The sequence below is a fragment of the Mustela erminea genome, chromosome 21 (genome assembly GCF_009829155.1).
Source record: "Mustela erminea isolate mMusErm1 chromosome 21, mMusErm1.Pri, whole genome shotgun sequence".
Classification (NCBI taxonomy): Eukaryota; Metazoa; Chordata; class Mammalia; order Carnivora; family Mustelidae; genus Mustela; species Mustela erminea.
The window spans coordinates 18,751,115-18,775,191 of record NC_045634.1 but is presented as its reverse complement, the minus strand read 5'-3'; the positions used below and the strand labels follow the sequence as shown (position 1 = coordinate 18,775,191).

Genomic DNA, 24,077 nt, shown 5'->3' with positions numbered 1-24,077 from the left:
TCTCAGGTCGTGGTGCAAGTGCACAATAAGTTAATGGGTAGCAGACAGAAATCTTTATTTATTCTGCTTTAAATATAAACTGAAAGTATAATTCAATTTTGTACTGTTTCATATTAGGGAGTCAAAAAGACAGACACAGTCCCAGAGCTCAAGCAAGTAGTATATAAATAGTATGTTTATGCATGCCATCTTAATGAAAAGTTTTACGCATTAATTATCTCAATTAATCCTTATAGCTTCATATAAGTAAGGCATGTATAACAATTTATTTGATAGATGTCTAAGGCACAGAGGAAAAAATGCTCAAAAATTAATGGACTGTGATGCCTATTCACAAACTTTCCTGATTCATCCTTTCTTTTTCTCTCCTTGAAATTCCCTTTTAAAATACCACATACATAGACATAAATACATTGAAAGTATAAATTCACAGGAATTCCTAACAAGGCTATTCATACACAGTTTTGTCAATTCCTTGGAGGAATTAGCATAAATTGAGGGTAGGTGGATCAGACTCAAATAATCAAAGATTCACTGGATGCCTAGATCTTTGAAATGAAAGAGCACTGAAGAACATCTTCATTTCCCTCTGCTTCCCTCCACCAATCCCAGTGTGCCCCTCATATCAGAGATTCTGAGCCCACACAGGCAGAAAAACTGGCAACTACCACACTTGTTTTCAACTAATGAGGACCTGCTTCTCAGGTACCAAAGCTGCTTCTCCCACCTGACTTTCCTAAGGACCAGACTTACTACATTCATTCTGGAAACTATAATCAGCACTAAGGTAACAACATAAAGTGAGAAAGAGAAAGTGTTACAAGTAACAGATATCATATTTCCAATAATGATGTCCTTGTAAGGTCCTGGAAAAAAACAGACAAGAAGACAGGCAAACATCTTTTGGTTTTAGAATTAAGTGTTTTCAACTTATCAGCGTCCACTATGCCAGGGGACGAAAATTCAAGCTCGACTCAAAAAAAGGCAACTATTAACACAGATTTTTATAAATGCAAGCATCTTTCTTCTTTTATCCTGCTGCCAACATTTATCTTCACCTGCTGAGCACAATATAAAAGGTGCCTTATGCCATCCATTTAAAATCATTATTTACCTAGATTTTATACCAAATAGGGGAAGGGTTTATTTCTAAATGTACTTTTCCCAAAATGGATTTTTCCCCATAGAAAAGAAAATAATTGGCCACAAAAAAAGGTGATTTTCACATAATGGGATTATCTGGAAGTGAAAGTTCCAGCAATAAACTCTTTATGCAAGACATTTTGCCTTGAGTTATTAAATATACAACAATGAATACAGAATAAGGCATTTAAAAGTTTTCTGTTTCTCTGAATTTGCAGTAATTCTATTTGAATATTAAACCCCAGATGTTTTTTAGTTCACTTTAATATCATTTCTATGTAAGTTTAATAATTCTTCATCAGACCTGGAGTTGGGATAGTCTGTTTTCAGTTATGTTCACATACATCCTGGAAAAGTACTAGCAGTTGTCTACCCTTAGCATTATCTTTTTTCACATTACTTTTAGCCTAAGAGTAATGGAACACGGTTTTAGATTATCTAGAAAGAAATACTCTTATGAATGGGATCAAGGAAAAAGCCCACGTATCTCTAACATGAGGAACCAGGACCTTGCATAATAAAGACTTGGTGGTTGCAGTGTTGAAGAGGATGGAGAAAAACAGGAGAGCGATCCAAGAGAAACCTTGGAATGAGAAAATGTATCTCCAATAAATACCCTTGATTTCTATTACTTAATGAGTAATATTTACTAATAAGAGAAGAAATATCATGGAGCCTATAAAGAGCTTGTGTTACACACACAAATATCATACCAAGTTTACAAAGAAAAAACAGATATTAAATAGTATATTTATATTTTAAAAGAGTGAAAAATGAACAGAACCTTGGGAATAGTTTGCCTAAGGTATTATTACTGACCTTTAGATAGCTATGCCAAACACCTACAAGGGGAGAGGGAAAAGCAGACTCCCCGCTGAGCAGGGAGCCTGGCCAATTTCTTTTGACCTTGTTCTCAGAACAACAACAAAAAAAAACATAAGTCATTTCTTTCTAATTATTATTTTTTTTTTCAGATTTTATTTATTCATTTATTTGTCAGAGAGAGAGAGTATACAAGCAGGCAGATTGGCAGGCAGAGGCAGAGAGAGAAGCAGGCTCCCCACTGAGCAAGGAGCCTGATGCGGGACTTGATCCCAGAACCCTGGGATGGTGACCTGAGCCGAATGCAGCAGCTTAACCAATTGAGCCACCCAGGCATCCCCATTTCTTTCTAATTATTAACTTCCTTCCCAGTCTTTTATTATCCACATGAAATAATTTGTTTTCCTTAATACAGTTTGCTTTTCAGCTTTTTAAAATAATTAGAATGCTCTTTCTTATGTCTACTATCCCTATTTATACCTCATCTGAATCCAAGTGTTTAGTGAAGACCAACTTTGCTTTGAAATTCATTATCTGTAGAGTCCAAGAGTTTATCTGAAGTCTTGAGAGGGCAGCTTTCTGGGTAAGTTTCAAAAGATAAAAGTACCTTTAGTTTCCATGTATTTCCACTCGTCTTGGACTTCTGTCATTCTTCCTTCATCAACAGATACAAGGCACTCAGTCTGGAATCTCAGCATCCACCTAAAAAGATTTTGAGGCAGCGAGATCAGAGGTATAAAGAACACAAGTGGTGATGCAGATTGCTTAACAGAGAAGCTATTCTTTCAGTGACATGTTGGTGGATCTTCTGGAATATAACAGTGGTAATAAAAGTCCTCACGAGGTTTTTGGAGATTATTCTATGACACTAGTTAGACCCTTGACATACTCAAGAAATTTGTCCACCTATGTGAACAAATTTCGATTTGGTCATTGAGTCATTGAATTGTGATGCTATACTGTCCAAGAGGCTTACTAGTTAAGTGAAAAGTAAAAGAAAATTAAATTTGCTTTGGGTTTTCAATAACAGGTAGACAACAAAACAAACCATGCCTGGAACAGTGTAAAGTAAGATGAAAGGGAACTGAATTAAGATAGGAGATAAGATTAAAAAGAGATGGCACTGCTGAGACTACACAGGAGGAAAAAAACAAAAAAGCAAAATAGAATTGTAGACTGAATTGATGAGATTAACAAATAGGACCAAATCTCCAGGAAATCTAATTAGTGTGGTAGAGAAAAACTGGAGAGTATCTAAGAAGTCCTAACAAAGATTAAGACAATTAGAATACTGAGAAAAGACCTAGAATACACAAATATTCAGTCAAAAAATAATGGACGTTCTTCAAAGGAAACAAAAAATAAAACATGGGGACTACATCAAAATAAAAAGCTTCTGAACAGTGAAAGAAATAATAAAATTAAAAGACAACCTAGAGAATGGGAGAAGGTATTTGCAAATGACATTATGTAATAAAGGGTTAGTATTCAAAATATATAAAGAAATTCTAAAACACCCAAAACAAATAATCCAATTAAATGGGTGGAAGACATGAACAGACATTTTCCAAAGACGAGGTACAAATGACCAACAGACATATAAAAAGATGCCCAATATCATTCATCATCCAGAAAATGCAAATCAAAAGTACAATGAGATATTACTTCACACCTGTCAGAATGGCTAAAATCAACAATACAAGGAACAACAGGTACTGGTGAGGATGTGGAGAAAAATAAACCCTCTTGCACTGTTGGTGGGAGTGGAAACTGATGCAGCCACTCTGGAAAACAGTATAGAGTTTCCTCACAAAAACAGAACGACCCTAGGATCCAGCAATGGCACTAGTGGGTATTTGTCCAAGAAATTAAAACAAAACAAAACAAAAAACCTAATTCAAAGAGATACATACACTCTGATGTTTATAGCATTATCAACATTAGTCAAATTATGGCAAGAGCCCAAATGTCCACTGACTGATGATCGGATAAAGAAGATGTGGTGTATATATACAATGGAATATAGTTCAGTCATAAAAAAGAAATTTTGCCATTTGCAACAATATAGATGGAGCTAGAGAGTATTATGTTAAGCAAAATCACCCAGATACAGACAAATACCGATTTCACTTATATGTAAAATTTAACAAATGAGCAAAGGGGGCAAAAAGAGAGAGAAGCAAACCAAGAAACAGTTTTAACTATGGAGGTCAAACTGATTGCTACCACAGGGGAGTCGGGTAGAGGAATGGGTTAAATAGGTGATGGGGACTAAGGAGGGCACTGTCATAAGTGCTGGATATTGTATTAAAGTTTTGAATCACTAAATTATACCTAAATCTAATATTATACAGTATGTTAACTAACTGGATTTTAAATAAGTTAAAAAAGGGATATAAAAAAATAATGAACATCTTTAAAAAGACTATAAAAACTGACATTGAAGGAGGAACCAAATACAACATAGGAGAAAGCTTTCTTATACTAAAGAAATAATCCGGATATGTAGACCAAAATGGCTCAACAGTTTACAGAATAAGCTAATAAAACTAATCCCAAGATATATTATAAAGAAATAATTAAATTTCAAGACTATAGGGGGGGAAATTCTATAGAAAAAGTAATTTAATTTAAAAAAAATGGACAGAAATCAGGTTTCTTTTCAGTCTCTCCAGCTAACGTTAAAAAAAAAAAAAAGACACTGAAATAGTATCGTTCTATAGTTTCAAAGTGTAGTGACCCAAAAAATTACAGTGCTCCTAAATTGTATATCTATTTAATGTGTGACAGCTTTACTTTTTCTAGGAGTTCAAATGCGTTATCCACTGACTTTTCATGGAAAACAAAAAGTTACTCAAAAATATTCTTCATTCAACCATGTAATTAATTTAATCTAAGAAGTCAAGAAACAAAAAGTCAGGTCCAAGAAGTATCAGTGGGTGTTGACACCATTGCTGTACAGAAGTTGTCTAAATACTGTTGTGAAAAAAGGTCAAGTAATTGATTAAAAATTTTTTTTTCCATTTTATTTCCTTTCAGTGTTCCAGAATACTTTGTTTATGTACCACACCCAGCGCTCCATGCCATACGTGCCCTCCATAATACCCACTACCCGGCTCACCCATCCAATACATTTAAAACTTAAGTACTTTAAAAATTTCAGTAATCACGATCTTCATATATTCTTACAACTTACACTGGTAATGACTAAAAAAGGGAAGAGGAGCAAAAATGTAAAATCCCAGAGTAAGATACATGGTATAAAAATGAACACCTACTTTGAAACTAAAATTTTTTTAAAAAAAGTTAATTCAACTATTTTTGAAAAAACATCTACGTCATCAATTTGTTTTAACATCCATAAATTCAAAAAGTCCTTGGAGAAAAATCACATCCATTTCTGATTAAAAACTGTCCACTTACGCAGAAGAGAACTTCTTCAAGCTGATAAACATCTTTGGAAACCCTATAGGAAACGTCATAATGGTGAAAGCTATCTTCCCCACTATTTATGTTCAATGTACTAGAGAGCAGTTTTTCCAGTCAGTTAGGCAAGAAAAATCAATAAAAGTCACCCAGATTAGAAAAGATTAAGTACAACTATCACATGATTATCAATGTAGAAAATATGGTTGAAATTGCAAAAAAGAAAAAAAAAAGGTTATTAGAACTAAGGGATTTAGCAAGGCTACAGGATACAAGACGAGTATACCAAAATTAATACACTAAAATCAGTTACGTTTCTACATATAAGCACTGGAAAAAAATTAGAAATTGAGGCAAAAAGTGCATTTACAATACTTTTAAAACATCTGAAAGACTTACGAGTAAATCTGATGAAAGAAATATGAGATTTGTACACTGAAATCTATAAAACCTTGTGGAAGTAAATTCAAGAAAATCTAAATGACAAGAGATACATTGTATTCATGGATCAAAGAGTCATTTTCATTAAGAATTTACTTCTTCCTAGATATATCTATAGATTCATGAAATCTACATCAAAATCCCAGGAGGCCAGGTAGTTTGTCTTGGTTTTCTTTTGTTGTTTCCTGTGGTATAACCTGACAAACTGATTTTAAGGTTGATATAGAAACGCAAAGGACCTAAAATAGCCAAAATGTTTTTAATAAAAAGGGAGAGATTACATTAATTCCAAAACAATATAAAACAATAGTATTAAAACACATTTGCATAATAATGAACATATACATCAAGAGAACAAAATGGAGTCCATAATTAGGGCCAAAGATATGGGTAACTGATTTTTGACAAATCAAAAGCAACAAAAGTGCAAAGGCAATGCAACAGAGAAAAGACAGCTTCAGCAAGTGTTGCTAAAACAATTGGATATCCTTATGCACAAAAATTAATTTTTATAAATGACAGGAGTTAAGGGTTAAAGTTAGTCAAAATGGATCACAAGTAATTTTAAAACCCAAAATACATGGAGAAAATGTTTCTAATCCTAAGTTAAAAAACTTTATAGATATTACATAAAACATGATTTGTAAGAAACCTAAATGATAAATTAGAATTCATTTAAAATTTTTAAAAAAATGTTCTTCCAAGGGTACTGTTAAGGAAATAAAAAGACAAGCAATACACCAGGAAAGAATCTTTACAAAGCATATATCTGGCAAAGGACTTGTATCTAGAATACATAAAGAACTCTCAATAACAACCTAATTTTAAAAATATTGAAGATTTGAAGAGACACCTCACCAAAGATGACATATTAACAAATCAACACATGAGAAGATGCTTGGTCATTAGGAAATGCAAGTTCAATCACAGTGAGCTAGGACTGCATGTCCTTTATAATGGCTAAAATTAGTAAGACTGAGTGAGTACTCAACACAATGGTAAAGGTGAAAAATACATAGTAACAAGAACTCCAATTCTTTAATTACTTAACTACTTCATTATATAAAGGTTAATTACTTAATTATATAAGGTTAAAGGAAGAGAATATTAAGAGAAACTATAGCTACTATTTTTTTAAAATTTTATTTATTTGAGAGAGAGAGAACGAGAAGGGGAAGGTCAGAGGGAGAAGCAGACTCCTGCTAAGATAAGAGCCTGATGCAGGATGCTATCCCAGGACTTCAGGTTCATGATCTGAGCTGAAGGCAGTTGCTTAACCAACTAAGCCACCCAGGCACCTGACACTATAGCTACTATAATTTAACCAATACACAGATAATAAGTAAATTGTGACATCAAAAGTATAAAAGGGAGCTATAAAATAGTGGAGCCTTTATAGGCGAAAGAAGCTAAGTTGCTATCAGTGTAAAATTGACTGTTTAACTGTGATATATTTTCTGTAAGCCTCAAGCAAAAGCATAGAGTTGATTTATGTAACAAAGGAGAAACAGAGCATACCACTATGGAAAACTACCAATTTACAGAAGGTATGCCAAAACAAAAGAAAAACCAATAAAAATTCAAAACAACCAGAAAGCAATCAATAAGACTGCAGAAGTCATTACATATCAATACTTACTCTAAATATAAATGGACTTAAATCACTAATCAAAAAGCAGAGTGGCTTGATGTGGTTAAAAAAAGCCAAGACCCAAGTATATGCCACCCATAAGGGATTCATTTCAGCTCTACAGTCACACAAAGTGAAATGATATAACATTCAAGTGGAAACTAAAAAAGTCGAAGTAGCTATACTTAGATCAGAGAAAACCTCAAGTCAAAAATTATGACAAAGGGTAAAGGTCACTATATAATGATAAAAGGGTCAATACATCAAGAAGATGTACACACACACACACACACACACACACAAACACACACACGCGCGCGCCCAATATTGGAGCATCTAAATATATTAAGCAAATACTAATAGATCTGAAGAAAGAAGCAACAATACAGTAATAGGGGACTTCAATAACCTACTTTGAGTAATCAATCGACAGAAAATCACCAAAGACATATTGGACTTGAACCATACTTTACACCAAATGAACATAATAGATACATACAGAACACTGCATCTAAAGCAACAGAATACACATTCTTCTTAAGTACACCTGGAACATTCTCCAGAATAGATCATATAATAAAATACAACAAGTCTTAGAAAATTTAAGAAGATTGAAATCATACCATCTTTTCTGGGCAGAATGATGTGTAACTAGAAAACAAGAGGGAAGCTGGGAAAATCTACAAATATGTGGAAATTCAACAACATACCTCTAAATAACCAAAGGAAAAAAAAAAGGAAATTAAAAAAAAAATCACAAAACAGATGAAAATAGAAATGCAACATATCAAGTCCTTGATAAGTCCTTGATATGACCGCAAAACAGTCCTAAGAGGAAAGTTTATAGTGATAAATGAATATATTAAAAAATCAGAAGGATCGCAAACAACCAACTTTGCACCTCAAGGAATGAGAAAAAGAAGCAGTTAAGCTGGAATTTGGCAGAAGGAAGTAAACAATAAGGATCAGAGTAGAAGTAAATGAAATAGAGACCAGAAAACTAATAGAAAGGATCAATGGAACGAAGCCCTCCTTAAAAAAAAAGACAAACCTTTAGCCAGACTAACCAAAGAGAAGATTCATATAAAATTAAAAATGAAACAGACATTATAGCTGATACTAGAGGACTACATGGGATCATAAAAACTTCTATGAACATGTATAGATCAACAAATTAGATAACTTGGAAGAAATGGATCAACTCTTAGAAACACAAAACCTACCAAGACTTTGAATAAGAAGAAAAAGAAAAGCTGAAAAGACCAACAAAAGAGATGGTATCACTTATCAAAAAATTCCCAACACAGAAAATCTTAGTACCAGAGGGTTTTACTGGTGACTTCCACCAAACATTTAAAGCAGAATCAATGCAAATTCTTTTCAAACATATCCAACAACAACAACAACAAAGAAAATCATGAAAAGGAGGGAACCCTGCCAAATTTAATCTACCAGGCCTAATCCCAAAACCAGATAAGGACTCCAAAAGCAAACTATAGACCAATATTCCTGATGAATATAGATTCAAGTATACTCAAGTATATTCAAGATTCAAGTATACTCAAAATATTAGCATGTCCAATTCAAGAACACATTAAAAGGATTATATAGCATGACCAGTGGGATTTATTCCTCAGATGCAAGGATGAAAACCAATACATGGATACACAACATTAACAGAATGAAAGATAAAAGTCAGAGGATCACCCCAATAAATGCAGAAAAACCATGACAAGACAATATTATTTCATAATAAAAACCTTCTATAGATTGGGTATAGAAAGAAATACTTCAGCAAATAAAAACCATTTACAACAAATCCACAGCAAACATTATAGTTAGTGTTGAAAAATCGAAAACTTTTCCTCTAAGATCAGGAACAAGCCAAGAATGCACATTCTCACCATTCTTATTCAACATGGTACTGGAAGTCCTAAATAGAGCAATCATGGGGGGGGCGGGGAGGCATCCACATCAGGAAAGAAGTAAAACTGTCCTTGTTTGTGGATGATATGCTCTGCATATATAAAATCCCAAAAACTCAACTATAAAAAGCATTGTAACTAATCAACGATTCAGCAAAATTGAAGAATATAAAAAATCAACATATAAAAATCAGTTGCATTTCTATATACTAGCGATGAAATATTTGAAAATAAAACTATCCCATTCTCAATAGTGTCAAAATAATAAAATGCCTAGGAATACATTTAAGATCTGTACACCAGAAACTACAAAACTGTTGAAAGAAATTAAAGAAGACATTAACAAATGGAAAGACATACTGTGTTCATGAACTGGAAAATACTGTTAGAATATTCATCCTATCAAAAGCTACTTACAGATATGAATGAAATCCCTATCCAAATTCCAATGGCATTCTTCATAGAAACAGATAACAATTCAAAATTTCTATGTACCTAAAAAGACTATAAATAACCAAAGCAATCCTGGAAAGAAGAATAAAGCTGGAGACATCACACATCTTGATTTCAAATTATACTATGAAACTATAGTAATTTAGACAGTATGGCACCAGCATAAAACATACACACAGACCAGAACTGGCAAGCCAGAATTAAACACTCATATATATAACATATCAAATAGTACTTGACAAGGGAACCAAGAACATTCAATAGGGAAAAAATAGTTGCTTCAACAAACAATGTTGAGAAAACTAGGTAAACATATGCAGAAAAATAAAATCAGACTCTTGTCTCACAAATTTATGTCAAAATAGAACAAAGACTTAAACGCAAGACCAGGGGTGCCTAGGTGTCTCAGTTGGTTAAGTGACTGCCTTCGGCTCAGGTCATGATCCTGGAGTCCTAAGATTGAGTCTCGAGTCAGGCTCACTGCTCAGTAGGGAGTCTTTTTCTCCCCCCACCCCCGCTGACCCTTCCCCTTTTCATGCATGCTCTCTCTCTCTCTTTCTCAAATAAATAAAATCTTAAAAACAAAAACAAAAAAATGTAAGACCAAATCTCCTTTAAGAAAACACAGACAAGTTCCTCAACATCAGTTCTGGCAATTATTTTTTGGGTAAGACACCAAAAACACATACGGAAGCAAAAATTAATGAAGTAGACTACTTGAAAGTTAAAAACTTTTGTACAAAAGAAACAACCAACAAAATGAAAAAGCAACCTGAAGAATGCAAGAAAGTATCTGCAAACCATATATTGAATAAAGGGTTAATACTCAAAATATATGAAGAACTCCCTACAACCCAACAACAAAAATAAAACATACAATCTGATTTTTAAAATGGACAGAAGAACGAAATGGACACTTTTCCGAAGACAACATCCAGTGGTCAACAGATACCTGGAAAGATACTCGACATCACCAATTATCAGAGAAACCCAATTCAAATCCATTGTAAGATAACATCTCACACCTGTTAGAATGACTATCATCAAGAACACAAGATGACAAATGCTGACAAAGAAGTGGAGAAAAGGGAATTTTTGTATACTTTTGGAAGGAATAAGTTTATTTCATATTTAATATTATTTAATTTAAATGATTATTTAAATTATTAATTTAAATTAATTATTAATTTAAGATTTAATTTAATATGGCTGTTCTTAAATAAATTAAAAATAAAACTATCATATGATACAGCAATTCCACTTCTGGGTATATACACAAAGAAAACCAAATCAAGATCTTCAAGGGAGGGTGCCTGGGTGGCTTAGAGGGTTAAGCCACTGCCTTGGGCTCAGGTCATGATCTCAGGGTCCTGGGATCGAGTCCCGCATCGGGCTCTCTGCTCGGCAGGGAGCCTGCTTCCCTCTCTCTCTCTCTCTGCCTGCCTCTCCATCTACTTGTGATTTCTCTCTATCAAATAAATAAATAAAATCTTTAAAAAAAAATAAAAATAAAAAAAATTAAAAAAATAAAAAAAATAAAAAGATCTTCAAGGGATTTATTCACTTCTATATTCATCACAGCTTTATTCACAAGAGCCAAGATATGGAAACAACCTAAGTATCCACATACAAGTAAAATAACAAAGATGTGGTATATATGCACGGTGAAATAGGATTCAGCCATAAAAATGAAGTCCTACACATTCACTACAGCATGGATGGATGCTAAGATAAACCAGACAAATATTGCATATTACCACTTATATGTGGAACCTAAAAATGCTGAACTCCCAAAAAGAGTAGAATAGTGGTTATAGTGGGCAAATAAGTCCTGGAATTTAATGCAAAATGTAGTACCTATAGACAATATTGTATTAGAACTGCCAAACTTTCTAAGAAACTAGCTTTCTATTCCCACACAAAAAAGAATAAACAATTATGCGACACAAGAGAGGGGTTATCTATTGCTAGAATGGCAGTCCTTTATAATATATAAACGTAATCAAATCAACATGTTGGAAACCTTATAGTGTTGTATGTCAAATATATCACCACTTAAAAGTGTCAAGTTACAAAAGATAAATTACAATTACAGATCTGCTTTAGAATTCTAAATTCTTTAGAATCCCTTATATAAAAGTCCTAGAATCCAAAATTATTATAATCAGTGAAAATGTACTCCTTAAGCATGTTAACTTTTAAAAAACTATGAAATAAATGGATCAGTTCAACTGAAGAAATTGAAATAAGAGATGAATAAGGAAAACAGGCATAAGAGCATAAGTTAGAGACTTATAATAACAAATATTCTTCTAGTGATAAAACAGGACAGCAAAAAAAGCAGTAAGCGCTGACAAAATCAGTTTGTAGGGGAAGGTTATCAAGACTAACCATAGTAATACAGATATTGTAATAGATACAAATGCAAATTTTGAAATGTTCAAATATAGAATAACAGAGTTCATCTCAAATTCAGGGTGACTTAGTAGTGCATGTAAAACACATCATCACAAGAAAGTAATTTTTTTTTTTAATGTAGAAAAGGCCTTTGATAGGGCAGCACCCACTCTGAATTTTTACAAATTGCTTTCAGAATTATTAACTTCCACCTGAAAGTTCATACCAATGATAATCATTGAAAGTATGAATGCGTGCAAAGGATACATGAAAAGATTCTCAATGGGAAAGCTTCCGGTAACTTGGAAGCTTAATAGGATGTCCCACTGTACTGCATTTGCAGAAGTTTTTGTATTAATATTAAAAAAAACACTACTTATTGATAACAACCACAGTGAATATGAAAGATGAAAGAGCTCATTTACAGAAACAAAAAACACTTAGAACTGATCCTAAGTAGAATTCTGTGGGTTTCTATAACAAATTATTTAAGAATAAATGGAGATCCCTCACTTTTGGACCAGAAGATCAGGCAATTTAGAGAAGTTATTTCTAACTCCAACAATATTAGAATTGTACTATTTTTAAATGTCTACCACACAGTATGTATTCCTTTCTATGAACAGTTAAAAATTTCATTAAAATAATTTAGCCCAAGAGTTGTACATACACTTACTTATAAATGTAAGAGACCAGAAGAAAGTGAATGAAAATATTAAATAATTGTCATGCAGTAGTGGAATTAGGGTGATTTTTGTGTTTTTTTCTCATGTTAATTTTTTGTTTTGTTTTGTTTTAAGATGCTTAAGGTCACAATGACATTTAATGATAAAGAAGATTACCTTAATTGTACCACAAAATATCAATTTTTATAGAGCTGCATTTTGGGCCACAGTTTACCCCAGAACAGCATTTGAATAATTTTGGCTCACACGTTTTTGAGACTGAAAGTGCAAAGTGGCAAAGGCAGTAACATATAGGGTGCCTGGGTGCCTCAGATGGTTAGGCAACAGTCTCTTGATTTTGGTTTAGGTCATGATCTCAGGACTGTGGGACAGAGCCTGGCATCAGACTCCACTCTCACCAGGAAGTCTGCTTGAGATTCTCTCTCTCACTTTGACCTTCCCCCCCTCCCCTACCTCACCCTTCCACCGCCATCCAAATAAAAATAAATCTTAAAAAAAAAAAAAAGCAATAGATATATAGAGTTAAAGGAAGCTACTCCGTGCTGGAAAACCCATGGCCCTGAAATGTGCTGAAATATTTAAATATGATATGAGTCACAGTTTAACTTCAACAACTGAGTAGGAGTTTAAAAATCTCAATGTACAAAGAATTTGATGTATTTTTTCTGTAGTTACATTGGCCACTAGTGCTGATAACATCTGCACACAATACAATTATTAAATTAAAAAATATTTTATTTAACATGGTACATAAGCACATGCGTTTTCTATACCTCTTAAGTTACCACTAAAACTTCATTACATGAGAAAGCAAAACAGAACAAAAAAACACACACAAAAACCCAAAACCCAATTGGAAACAGGCTTGATAACCACAAGTATCCAAATGACAGCAGCACAATTATCTTTAAACTGACTTCAATAGACACAAAGTTACTGGGATCTTATTAGATTAACAAAAGCAGAGGCAGCTGGGATGAGAGGGAGGTTGTACTACCTGTGGGAGAGTCTGTACTGTGTGAATGGAGGTCCTGGTTCTTGGATTCCCCATGAAAGATTTACATGAGAATCCATGCCCCTATAAAGACAGCCAGAAGGAAAGTAGCAAGCACAGAGGAGTTTATTAAGGACAGTACACTCTATGGAAGGGAGTGGGCAGGCCCAGAGATGGCAACTGCACTGAGGCTACAGGGCTCTTTTATGTGAGTGGGGTCTTGAATCATGGATGCGGTGGTCTCTAATGGAGACTGCTTCTAATCATTTGGGGGACTCCTCCCACTTGTTGGGAAGGAGAGTTTTTGATGTCACAAAGTTTGTACCAGAATCATCATGGGATCCTTCCCCAACTGGTTGGGGGGAGAGAGGTGATGGTGGCTAAAACTGCAAAGCAAATACATTATAATGATCCAGTGGGTGACCCCAGGGCAGATGTGGATGGGGAGAGCACATGTTCTGCACCTGCAGCCCTTCATCTGCTAGGCCAGGGGTCTTGGAAGCCACAAGGTCAGGATGTGGTGCCCCTAGAATGGGTAGCCTATTTATCACTGTCTTTGCCTCCAGCTCCTGTCTATTTACTCTATCAGTTATTCTGTTTATACTACCTCAAGCTGACCAAGACACAGAAAATGAAAAACTCTTTAGAAACATGATAATTAGAGAAATAATTCAAAAAGAAATGAATAAAACATTTGCCTATGAGATGGACTCTTGAAACACGGGATGGAGCTTTACAGGGGAAGGAGAGTAGGAGAGAATTACATTTTCATACCATCATTGTTTTAGTAGGTTTTTGCTAAGTTCTTCTATTCCTCTAAAATAATAGCTGCAACATTATACCTAAATGTATTTTTCAAAGGTCTGGGAAGGTGTAGGCATACATGTAGTTAATTAAGGCTAGTTGTGTCCATTTTTGAGTTGACTAAAATTAGGACAAGGAAAAGAATTTCTATTTTTCTAGGTAGTTCTATTTGCAACAGTATCACATTCTTTCTGATGTCAAGTCCAGTCAACTCAGAAGAACTCTGAGCTGGGAGTACAAATCCTTCCCCGCTTGGGAGCTCCTCTGCACTAGACAACACTTCTTGATGGTTGGGTGGATATCCTATCAGATTTTCTTCAATGCAAATTCATCTTACTTTTATAATTTCTATAACGACATTTTTATTAAAAAAGAAAACAGCCTAATGATATAAAGAAGTAAAATATGCTCATCACAGTCTGCTAGGTGAAAAAGGACTAAAATAAATAATGTGATTGTTACAACCAAGTGAACAGTAACAAAAGGTCTATGCCAAGAAAACCCTTAAGAGTCCAAAATGCTGTATCTTTTATTGGACAAATAACCTTAAAATAATACCAAGAAAACAACAACCATAATCAGTTCAGCCCTAGATTAGAAATTTTAAAACTTTCATCGCATTTGTGCCACAGACATGCATCGACTTGTGAAAAAAATACAGCCATCTGTGAAGCCATTGTTCTCATCTATAAATTCAAAGGTTTCATCCAATGTTAGCTACGGTCTTTTTAGTGCTAAAGTGACTTTTTCATGTTTCCAAATAAAACTTTCAAGAAATTCTAATGCATTAGTAAACGCAATGAGAAGACCATGTACAGTCTATGTTGGACTTCTGAAACTATTTTAGGGAAGTTGGATTTTTTAAACTTCTCACCGGTATTTCAATAGCACAGGTATCTAGTACTTTCCAAGTTATTTTCACAATATTTCTACCACCTCATTTATATTCTGAGTTGAAAAATAACCGCATATTCATACCATGTCTGAGGTTTGTTTGTTTGTTTGTTTGTTCATGCATACCATACATGTTTCAGCCTGTTTTTAACAAGGTCCAAAGTAGGCCAGGATAAAACTTAACTATGTTTGGAAACAAAACTTACCAGATCTTATGACTCCATTTTACAGAGTTGAAAGTTACAAAATGTTACCTTTACAAATGTTTAATAATTGAAATCATTTGTCTTAAAGTAGCAATATGTCCTTGTACAGACCAGTTTTAGCTGAAATAGGTTACTTTGTTTTTAATATGAAAGACTAAAGAACCTGGACCTTGAAGAGAAAGTACTCAGACAGAAAGCAAGCTGGTGGATCTTGTTCCCTGATATGAATTAGCAACAGTAAATTTCTACACTTTTGAAAAACCTGGAACTAATCAGAAGTCCAATGGGGGGGGGGGGGGGAGTATGATACATTTCTAACTCCCTTACTCTCCACAAACACACACATACACAAAGGCAGACACACTTAGAACATACTAGAAACCAGTTAGAAGTGACAGTAGGACAGAATGAAATAATACGGATTAGGGGAAGGCGGAAAGAGTCACAAAGCTTCATGGCTTTTGATCTATATTGTTACTTACTATAGTTTTTTTTTCTTGTCTTAATTTACCCCCTCACACCACACCTCAAAATTTAGAACAGCAGCACTGTCCAGATATTTCAGATATGTATATTATTATGGTTTTCTTCTGTCCTAGAATTTGTAATTTTGCTGTGGCTAAATTTAGGCTACAGTTATGTCTTTTTCAGAAAAATCAATTACCTTAAAAATTAATTATTTTGTATACAGTATTAAATTTAGAGATTTTTTTCGACATGATTTCAAAAGTAAAGTAAGCAAGGTACTTTTCCTATCAGCATCGTACACACTACAGAGTGAAAACAACGTGCTGGTTAATAATGGATTAGAACCAATCTCTGAGGGTGCCTGGGTGGCTCAGTGGGTTAAGCCGCTGCCTTCGGCTCAGGTCATGATCTCAGCGTCCTGGGATCGAGGCCCGCATCGGGCTCTCTGCTAAGCAGGGAGCCTGCTTCCTCCTCTCTCTCTGCCTGCCTCTCTGCCTGCTTGTGATCTCTGTCAAAAAAAAAAAAAAAGAAAGAAACAATCCCTGATAATGAACGTAGGCAAGAAATATGAAAGACAATGGACAAAGTAGATGATGATTTCGTCTGTGTGAAATCCTGCCAACATATTATACGTTTATCATTGATTATATTTCTTGTAGTATTTGGGTCAAAGTCTCGTAAAACTTCTAAGAAAATTATATTTGAATGGATTTTATATTGCCAGTGAAAACCTTTTATAGAATATGAGACCAATATTCGTGACCACTATTTTCTCACCATCCACGGTCACTTTTTTCTCCCGTGATATGTATTCCACAACATTAAAATTTGAATCTTTCACCTCCTAAAAGCCCTTTCCTGCACTGAATCTTCATATACAACAAAGGCAATTGGAACAATTTCTATTGTTAGACTGCTTATTCCCCTTATCCTAGACTGAAAGTCTTTGAAGATAGAATCCACTTCACAGGCTAATAGTAAAAACACAGTTCACGTAATTCCTTCTCATTCTTAAAAGATTTTATGCTTGCAAGGTTGATTTTAGACACAAGCTCTGGTTTTTGCTAAAGAAAGTCATTTGGAGTGGTGAACGGACTTCTATAGTCACAACAGAGCAATTATTTCTCTAGTATTCCTTTCCTGGCTCTTTTACAAAGAGTAACTCAGGAGGGGTATGGAACTTTCAGGGAAGTGTTTCCAAACCCCCCAATGGGCCTAGCTTGACCCCCTCTGCCCTCAGTAGTCAGAGTGATCAGGGTTTTAACAGACCGTGGCTTCGAGAACCTTTGGAAAACAGTCAAGAATTCTTGGGAGAGATTCTCATTTGGAAGAACTTGGTCTAAAAATCACACTAAATCTAAACAAAATAGACATTAACAAAAACTAAGTCACGGTAATATTTACATGAGAATATAAGCAAATCTTCCATCCTCAGGCAAGAGGCAAGTACTTATAGGAGTTAAACTTTAAAGCCGGTTAAAAGAAAAATCAGACCTTCATCCAGGGAGCCTATCTGGAAACTGATGGAAACAGCAACAATACGATCTGGTGAAAGGTTAACTTCTCTCTGATGCCTCTTACTTAATCAGTCTCTTCACTCAGCACCAAGAAGGCCAGGCGCTCAGGAAACCAGACTTAATGGCAGAAAAGGTGTCCCCAGGAGATACCAGCTTCCTTTTCGTTTTAGAGCAGAAGGGCTAAGTTGGAAAGCCACTCTCCTGATAATGACAGCGAGGGCCTCGAAAGAAGTTATTGTTGAGGTTTCCACAATGCTCAGCCATTTTGGGATACAAGATGAGTCTCACTGGCAGGTGTTCGATTATTAGGAAGATTAAGCAGATGGCATTGGCAAACCACGGCTCCCCTTTTCCTCAGCTGCCAGGAATTCCTACCCTCAGGCTTAGCTTCGCATATGTTTGTTTAATAAAGTTCCTGCCATTTCAAGCAAAGAGAATCAGTGTCCTCATTCAAGCAATCACAGAACTGTGAACTAATAGCATTGTCCACAGTTTCCTGGACAAAAAAACCCTCTTGGTGTTTTCTGTGTCACTCGTACCTAGCGCTGTTTAGCCCCCTGAGGTGCCCCCAATCCCTGGCTCAGAGGAGGAGTGTGTGTGTGTGTGTGTGTGTGTGTCTGTTTGCAGTGTTCAGGAGACTGTAAAATGGGTCTGATGCCCTATGTTATCAATGAAGAAGAACGGCCAAGCCTCAAGCCTCTGCACAAGAAGTAACAGAAAATACCATTTCCAAGAAGAGTATTTCCTGTTGTCTAAACCCAATCCACTTTAGTAACATTATGTTTACATTTTAACAGTGGACTCGTTTGATTTATCAGTCTTTTTTTTTTTTTTTTTTTTTTTTTTTCCTCTTGAAAGAAAGAACATGAGCAGGAGCAGAAGGAGAGGGAGAAACAGACTCCCTGCTAAGCAGAGAGCCCGAGGCAGGGCTGGATCCCGGGGACTCCAGGATGATGACCGGAGCTGAGCCGAGGCAGACACTCGACCTACTGAGCCACCCAGGCACCCCTCAGCTGGTCTTAAGAGACAGCTCACAAGTTCACTGACAGAGGATCTCCTGCTGATGCCTCATTAAGGCCATTAACGTAATGAAGCCATCAAACTTCATGAATTAAAAACATTCTGAAAATTCAGATCATCCTAACAAAAATAAAATAAACATCAGTTGAGATTATATGTATCAATTATAACATCCAGATATAGAAATAAAATACAATCAGTTCTAAATATAATGAACAAAAACTTATTTATTCAATGAAGGTAGACTGCACATTTACTGTCGGCCTAGCCCTAGGACATACACTGGGGCTACAAGAAGGAAAAAGACAAATACAGTCTGCTCTCGAAGAGCTTATGAATTGAAGTGGAAAATCACTGGGAGGAGGCCCAGGCCAGGTGGTCCCAGAAGATGGAAAGTTACTAACAAGCTAGCGATAATCAGAAGCCCTACTGGGAGCAAGAGATAACCAGCCGCTTCTGCTTCTGTGAACAGGCTTCCTGCTGCAGACTCCCTAACTACTGTTCCCGCCTAAACAGCCCCCACTCCACCAGTTTAAATTCACCTACCAGCAGCCAGCATAGCCCTTGAAACCTAACCCTGCACCCCCCCTATAAAAACCCTGTAAGCCCACTACCCGGGGCCCAGAACGTCCAGCACGAGATCATCTGGGTCCCCCAAATAAATCTGAGTTCTCCTACTTCCCCAAGTGTCACTTGGTCTCTTATAGGTCTGATTATTTTCCCGCAGCAGAATAACAAGGAAAAAGAACAGCAGATGGCAAGGAAGCATAAAATGATAGGCCGGTGTGAACCCATAGGAAGGACACCCACCTCCAGAAGAGCAGGAGTAACAGAGAAATGCCTTGTGACATAGGTCAGGAAGAACACACAAATGAGAACACCCGGCAGAGACTGGAACACAAGGAGAATCAAGGTATATTTGAGGACATGAGACTATTTCAACATGGCTGAGAGGTCATGAGTGAAGGCGGCGGGGCGGGGGGGGGGGGGCAGAAATGTGCCTGGAGGCATCTACAGGGTCCCCATCACATAGAAGCCTGAAAAGCCTTGCGGAGTCTGTCCGCAAGCCACTGGCAATTTTTAAGCTGGGGAGAGGCACAGATTTGCTTTTTTGGAAACAGCACTCTCACAACCACGTAGGCATGGATTGGGTTGGGGCAGGCATGGAGGAAGTTGGAATACTCAAGACAAAAAATTGATCAACTTCAACCTGGGTGATGGAAGTAGGGATGGAAGGAAAAACAAACAAACAAACAAACAATAAAAAAAAAAATTAACATTACCCCAACTGAATGTTTTGTGAGAATCACCAGCAAGCTTATTTTTACTGAATCAGTCTTGTCTTCAATTTGTCCATTTGCCAGGATAGATGTTAATGTAATGATTAAAAAAAAAAAAAAAAAAAAAAAGCTAACCAGAAAACCTGTACCTTCCTAATCCATGGTCTCGGTTATACAAATGCACACACATGCACGTTTGGGTACACACACACACACTCCCTCATCCTGTGTTTGCCTTTAAATAGAAATATGTGTCATGGTAAATAATGGTAATTCTATCATTCAGGAACAAAAATAGGACATATCCTTTGTTTTTATATGTATACTTATATGCATAGATCAGCCAATGTGAATGCATGGCATAGAATTAATTTTATTTTAGTATATGTGCTGCTGAAGCAAGCACATGGATTTCACTGTAAACTGGGACTAGCGTCCACCTAGACTGGTTCTTGCTTGGATAACAGGACTGGGGAATCCACTCTTGAGTAATACTGTCCCACTATTGGCCAGCTTTGCTAGAATTTTTTCCATTTACTTTATACCTAACCTTCTCCCGATAAATTTCACAGCACTGCCAATACTGAAACAAACAAACAAAAACCTCATTTTTATCTTACACACATACACAAAAAAATTGAAGGTAAGAGGTCAGAGAGCTCTGCCACTCACAGTTTTAGAAATTTACTTATTTGACCTCTTGATAAAACCATGGGCCTCCAGTGAGCCATAGTTTTATCCTCTTCATGATATGTACATGCTATTCCACTCTAGTTTATACAATGCTTTAAGTAATAAATCTCAATCTATGATATCATCTATGTAGCCAACTTTTATCCTTACTCTTTTTTTCCCACCATGAAAACTCCCTTATTGAGGGAAAAAGTGAAATACTGAACTTTCTGCAATACTTTCCATTCTTGAATATAAGAAGGCTATTGGTGTTTCCATTTGGGTTATCAGTTCGATTTGGATGAGGAGAGTGCTGTGGCTTATGGGTTATCTGTCTGCCTTCAAGTCTGGATTTAGGTTTAGAAAGCAAATGCATTTGCTTTTAACCCACCACAAACACACACATGCACGTGCACACACTATAAAGGGAGTCACTATTCATTCATCATTGATTGCACAACTAATATGTACCAAGCATAGTTTCCAACTTAGCAGGGTATGAGGTAGAATATACATCTGCTTTCACATTTCCATATGAGAAATAGATAGCACCCAGACAACTAGAGAAGAAAAACAGTGTTACATGCTATGCAGGGAATTAAAACAGGTGGATATCACTGTGGGGTCGGAAGGCACTGTGGAAGAAGGGAGAGAGAGGTCTCTGAGGAGGTACCATTTAAGCTGAGACATGAACAAAGACGAGATAATTTCATGTCTGTACCTACAGCTGGATTTACCCTGGAGACAAACACACGAGCATGCTCAGAGAGTCTCATTTGAAATTCATGATCACAGACTTCTACAGGACCCCTGACACTGCTGGCGATGAGGTCACATTTTTCTAGTCCATTACTTATCTACTACTTTCCAAACCTCCAATATCTCTCTTCCTTAGACTCTGCTGAGGACCCAGCCTCTTATTCCACCAAGCAAAGAGTAGCACTCACAAACTGCTTGGAGAACAAGATTTTCTCCAGGTATCTTCCACCACGTTGGCCACTCATGCTGCCTTTCTCCTTTCTATTGCTCTCGATGAACCTTCTGGGCAACTACACAAGGTTTTCCTTCCATTCTGACCCCAGGTCCTTTGCCTTGTGGCTTTCCCTAAGGTGGCTTCAACTCCACTCACCAGTCTCTCCTACATCTTCCTATTTCTTTCTCTCCCTGATCAATCCAATCCTCAGTCGCCTGTCTGAAAATGGAACCTGCTTCTCCTCACACCCAGGAGTGGCCCAAGTCCTCGCAATGGCCACAAAGCTCACCAAGATCCAGCCGTGGTTCTCGAGGACTTTAACTTCTCCTCTGTCACCCCGCTCTCCCCTTGCTCAAGCCACACTGGCCTCTTGTTTATTCTTCAAACATGGCACAGCACACTTCCATCTCAGGGGGGCCTTTGTACTTCGGATTTTTTTTTTTCCTGCCTTGACTAGTCTTTCTCCAGATTTCTATGTGACTCAACCCCTCCTCCTGTGTTCTTTGTTCAAATGTTACTTGTGAGATAGTCCCTACACCCCACTTAAACCCCTCACAATTACCCTTTCATTTACTATCTTCCCTACCAGTTATTTTTCTCATTTCAAATTGATCATTAATTCAATCACAGTAGGTTTTATTTAGAATACTGTGTAGTGTGCCCTCACATACTCCACTAGAATAAAAGTTCCACAAGGGTGGAATTTTCTTAAATCATTGTGTTTAGTTTTATTATTGCTTTATCCTTGAAGTATTAAAAAAAATGTGGCATGCACTGGGTCTCACTACATGTTTGTTGAATGAATTTAACACATGCAAGCAGCAGCTGGTTTTCCAAGGATCATGAGATGGAAAGTTCCAGGAAAAAGGAATAGCTCAAACAAAGACCCCTATGAAGAGAAAAAGCTTGGTGTGTTTGAGAAAACCAGAGTAGGTCAACAGGACTAGAGCAAAGGAGGAGATGGTCCAAGACACTTCCTCCTAAAGAAGTAAGCGTCAAAAAAAACTGACACTGGTCTTTCCTAGACCCTGACCACTGCCTGACATTCCTGATGCTTTTCTCTCTCCACTAGACAGGGCTTCTAGTTGTTAAGTATTGAATGAACTGTACATTTCAATCGTGGTACTTTTGGAACACCGTACATTCTACTACATACCGGCCCTTCCAGGATCTGCCGCTAGACCTGCAGCACTATCTTGGCCCTTGAAAGTCACTCTCTGCTGTGTTCTGCCTTTCTCTCCTTCCCCATCACATTTTTCTGAAAAGCCAGCCATTTTTGAGAGTGAGCTTTTTTCTCAGAATGACACAGCCAGTATAAAAGCTCTTATTTTTCTAATAAACTATTCTAGGGAGGTGATCACTGGGTCTTCCATCTTTCCCTCTAACTAGAAAATCAGATTACATTTTTATTATAGAAAATTGATGATTCCTCCAAATAGATGAATAGTTCTAGCATATTTGAATTCACTGAAATTTATCATCAAGAACTGTAAAGAACTGGAAATTTTTATCCTCCTTCCAAGTGAACAAGTTAGCCTGACATTTTCATGGATGTAGGTAGAAGGCATCAGATTCCTTATCATAAAAGACAGTCTATTACTCAAAGCGGTAACTGAGTCAGAACAGCTGTATCTTTTCCTCCTAGTTTTCCCAGCTCCAATTCCAAGTCGGCAACAGAAAGTAAAGCCAGAGGATGCCTGTATTTATAATGGAGAGGAACCCTAAGCTTTGGAACCCCAAATGTTTATAATAGGCAGTGATCATGTTTGCCCTTTGCTCTGAGGGAAATGTTATCTTTATTCTCGCGATGGATATTGTGAGTATGCCTGTCTTTTGCGCCAGAAAAACAAATTGTCTGTCTTCCCTGGCTGCTGTCTGTACAAATACATTTTAGAGGCCAGTTTGGAACAAAGAGAAACCAGTGCCTTACAAAATAAAAGAAGAATGTGAGAGGCCCATGAAGATTTATCTCCTAACAATATCTGCTCCTCATTTCTGTCCCATCCTGGCTTCTGATAAACCTTCTAGATGCCACTCTGACAGCCACTCTGCCACCTGAACAGAGGCTGGGACAACTCCTTCATCTCACATAGCATTTCATTGAGACTATTAGCAACAGGAGTCCAAGCAGCAGTCGTGATCTTAATCATGGCCTCTGGAATCCCAGATCCAATCGCCTGAACAAATCAGTAAGCCATCAATCAGGGTTACCCATGGAAGGCCAGGTAGCTTTTTAAGTTCCTGTACTGACCTTTCTACCTGGCGAAAACACTGATCCATACACAGCAGGATGTATGAGCGTCTGTACACACCCTGCCTTGCCCCC

At 36.5% G+C, this 24,077-nt stretch overlaps 1 long non-coding RNA gene across 1 annotated transcript in view; it reads right to left on the bottom strand.

Moving 5' to 3' along the window:
- Positions 1 to 2,577: 2,577 nt before the first annotated feature.
- Positions 2,578 to 24,077, bottom strand: part of LOC116581721 — a 136,427-nt gene continuing 114,927 nt past the window's right edge. Inside the window, exon 4 of the long non-coding RNA XR_004282188.1 lies at positions 2,578 to 2,667. This is a non-coding gene — a long non-coding RNA (uncharacterized LOC116581721). The remainder of the gene's footprint in view (positions 2,668 to 24,077) is intronic.